The sequence below is a fragment of the Glycine soja genome, chromosome 9 (genome assembly GCF_004193775.1).
Source record: "Glycine soja cultivar W05 chromosome 9, ASM419377v2, whole genome shotgun sequence".
NCBI classification, from domain to species: domain Eukaryota; kingdom Viridiplantae; phylum Streptophyta; class Magnoliopsida; order Fabales; family Fabaceae; genus Glycine; species Glycine soja.
Window position 1 is genome coordinate 8,285,619 of NC_041010.1, and position 4,115 is coordinate 8,289,733.

Below are 4,115 nucleotides of genomic sequence, written 5' to 3' on the forward strand. Positions count from 1 at the left end.
ATTTACATAATAAAAGAATTTACATAATTAAAGAAAGAATTTACATCATGTTGAAGAATTGTAAAATCGTTTAATCACATAATAAAAGAATTTATATAATTAATGATAATATATAGTTTTGCAAGAATTTAAAATTACTATGGAATATCTAACATTGCTAACTTCAGTTGTAAGTTATCCACAAATTACAAGCAGTGCTGAAACCTCCCTCACCATGTAATGAGTCCATAATTAAGGACAAATGCAATAAATCCCTGGACAAAAACAAGGACATTGATTAAAAGTTGATATAAGGATCACCGAGTGTTTATTAGATAAAAATAAAATAAAGATCACTTAAATGCAATAAATCCCTGAACAAAAACAAGGACATTGATTAAAAGTTGATATAAGGATCACCGAGTGTTTATTAGATAAAAATAAAATAAAGATCACTTATTTCTAAAATGCTAGAACAAACAATTTTATATTCTTCTCAACACCAGCAAGAAAAGATTAGTTACATAAAATGTTTAAAAATCAAAATACATTTAAAAAAATTGTGAGCATAAGTACATGATACTTTGACAGATTTCACTAAATGGTAACAGAAATTCATCAATCAACCTATTTTTGTAAAAGCATTCACCTCTCACACTTCATTTGCAAGCAGTTCATTACACAGGTATATGCAGTTCATTTGCATAAATACATGATACTTTGACCAGCAAATAAAATTAGATCTATACAGCTAGTGGCAGAATTAAAACCATTTCATTGACATAGGAGTGAACTTAGGAACAGATTAGCCAATGGGCTAGAAGCCTAGAACACCTGATGACATTGGAAATGATCCCTTTCAGTTATTGTAGAAAAACTGCATGCTAGTCATACCTTTCACGTTTCCTTTCTATTCTCAAAACATTGAAGGCATTGTTAATCCTATACAATGGTTTTTCTATTATAGCGATATTAGACTTCTTTTTACTATCTGCATGCAAGCTGTCCAAAGGTATTTAGCTAAATTGCAATATTTGAATGCCTTACTGAAGTATGGAATATTGCGACAAGAGAGTTGTTCTACAGATTTGTCTTGATTCCTGGATACAACAGGGCATTGAGAAGAATTTTTCCTACCTGCAGTATAGTTAACAGAAACGGAAACAATAAGTGAAGTTCTCAATTAAATAACTAAGACTACAGATTACATTTAGATTGATCCCCTAAAAACATACTAGACATACAACAGGGCATTGAGAAGAATTTTTCCTACCTGCAGTATAGTTAACAGAAACGGAAACAATAAGTGAAGTTCTCAATTAAATAACTAAGACTACATATTACATTTAGATTGATCCCCTAAAAACATACTAGACATACATCTTTATCTGCTGGATCACTTGACTAAAAAAACCAAGGATAACAGAAAACTATCATTGAGATGAACATTACAAAATCAAGCTGAATTGAAACAAGAGCAGAAAAATAAAAAAATGTTGCCCCATATCTATACTCTATAGTGACATATTCAGTATATAATTAACCTATTAAAAAATACCTTCACATAAAATTAAAATTTTGAGTTGTATGATTAAAAAAAATCAGATAATAAAATTTACCAAAATAAATTGGATGGTAAAATGTATAAAAAAAAAAAAAAATTGGTGTAAAATTTGAAAAAAAAAGATGGTGAACTTTGTGAAATCATGATAGTTGAATGGTAAATTATATAGTTAAATTTTTAATTTTTTAGTTTTATGTTACACAATAGTTTTAAATTATATTAATATTTTTTTTCTTAACTCTTCTATTTATCAGGAAAAGAGATCCTATTTGATTGGAAAATAAGTAAAGTCTAATAAAAAATTATTTTGTTATAGGATTAAAGTCAAATATTATTTAAAAATTCAAACTTAAGTTGAATATATTAATCACTTATATGTCATCACTTGGTTAAAGTGAAATATAAATACAATAAGCATATGGTGTTATCAAATAATGAAATTGCTCTATTTAGTTTCCTTCTAGAATTTTGGATTGCGTAGAAAATGCAGAAGATAAAAAAATAAGTGAACGAAAACAAAAGACAAATTTATAGAAATTGTGAGGAATCTAACTAAACTGGTGTTCCAACAAAGCAAGGTATAGCTCAATGGTATTATCCAACCACTTCACACAAACCAAACACTCAGCTGTTCCTGCAAGTAGATCAGGTGCTCCAACAAGGAGGAGAGTGCACTTAGCAACAACAAAGCAGAGACCATGACTACTGTCATAGAAAAATTGGGCATATGCCCAATTAAGATTGAGAGGAACCCTCCTGAGTCCAAGCTCACTCAACTGGGTGTTAGGCAATGGCCCAAGTAATATACTACTTTTATTTACTATATAATAATATTTCTCTTTTTAGTTTCCTTGTAATTTCTTTTCTCCATTTGATTTCAATTATTCTAGTGGTATTTAGTTTCTCCTTTTATTATGCCTATGAGGTTAGGATATTTTTTTCTTTCATTTTTTATGAATTAATCACAGTATGTGCCTAGGTTTTTATGGGAAGTGGATCGTCTCCCATCCAAAATAATTGGAGAGTCTCCAATTAGAAAAGGACAGACCTTCCAATTAAGTGTGTGACTGAAATCAAATTGAAGAATTACCCCTCAATTCACCTTCACTTACACACTCTCAAACGTGAGTGCTTCTCTTTTTTCTCTTCCCCTGAACCCGTGAACTCAACGCGCCGACTATGATAGATGAGAAACAGATGATAAAAAAAATTAACAAAGTTTAAGATCTACCACAAGCAATAACAATCACCAAACCAAATCAGAGTCAACCTATGAATGCTTTGTACCATAACAGAATTAACAACCCTGAAAAAGTCGCCGCCATAGATAACTGGTTTGGTGATGTGAAAGTACATAGCCGTCGCCGTCGCCACCGACACCGATACTGGTGTATTGATATGGAAAGGGGGAAGCTGGACTCGCTGGAATGAATTGGGGAAACTAGGGTTGAGAGTGGCTGTGAGTGAAACGGTGAGTTTAGGGGTAACTTTCTAATTTAATCTGAACCACACATTTAATCCGACGGTCTGTCTTTCTCTAATTGACACTCCAATTATTTTGGATGGGAGAGGATCCAAATCCGTTTTTATGGCCTTTTCTCTGAGTTATACAAATGCCATGGGATTGAGATTGATTTTGTTGTGTTGTTTGTATCGTAGGAAAGGATGTTGTTAAGAAATTTAAGAGGTTCTTACTTCTTAGCCATTTAACAAAATTAAGTGGACATGAAAGAATGTAGCTATCTTTCTAATTGGCTCTACAGAAGTTGCAATATACAGGCTTTTTATCTTGGAAGTAAATGTTCTCAATCAAATATATGTTTTATTTTCTCCTTTCAAATGTGTTTGATCTCTCTCTCACTTGGTGTGACATCCATTTGATGTTATTATAACAGATGGGGTTGCCCTCCAAGTAAGTTCCCATGGACATATGAAGCCAAAGAGACTTGCTATCTTCTGGAAGGAAAAGTGAAGGTCTTTCCTAGTGGGTCGAATGAGTCAGTTGAAATTGCTGCTGGTGACTTGGTTGTGTTTCCCAAAGGGATGAGTTGCACTTGGGATGTGTCTGTTGGTGTTGACAAGCACTATAATTTTGAATAAATCCTACAAGGGGTGCCTAATGAATGAAGAAGAAACAGAACTTCCCCTGCTCCAATTCATTTTCTGAGACCAAATCACGAATATTTTATTGATCATCCCCTAAGTTCTTTTTGAGAGAAGTTATATTTTATAAATGTCAAGAATATAATTAAACATAACTAAGGTAGTGCAAATATGGGCAAAAAAATTGACTATTTTGGGCTAGTTTGTTTAAGCTTATAAAAAGTGGTTTAGTGATATAGCTTTTGTATAGCCTATTTTTTTAGCTTATGAGAAAAACAATACAACATCTTTTTTTTTAAAAGCTTTTCTTTTTATTCTTTTGAAGAAGCTCATTAATTGATATAATTTTTTTGAACGTACCTTTTAATTAGAAAAACACTTTTTCTTTTAGAAAACTCAAACAAACAGATAATTTATAAACATGGCAAGGAATATTATTTATTGCTTCCATGTTGTTGAGCCACAATAC

General features: G+C 31.6%; 1 pseudogene; it reads left to right on the forward strand.

Moving 5' to 3' along the window:
• Positions 1-2,131: 2,131 nt before the first annotated feature.
• On the forward strand, positions 2,132-3,688 carry LOC114368124 (annotated as a pseudogene).
• The last annotated feature ends 427 nt before the right edge of the window (positions 3,689-4,115 follow it).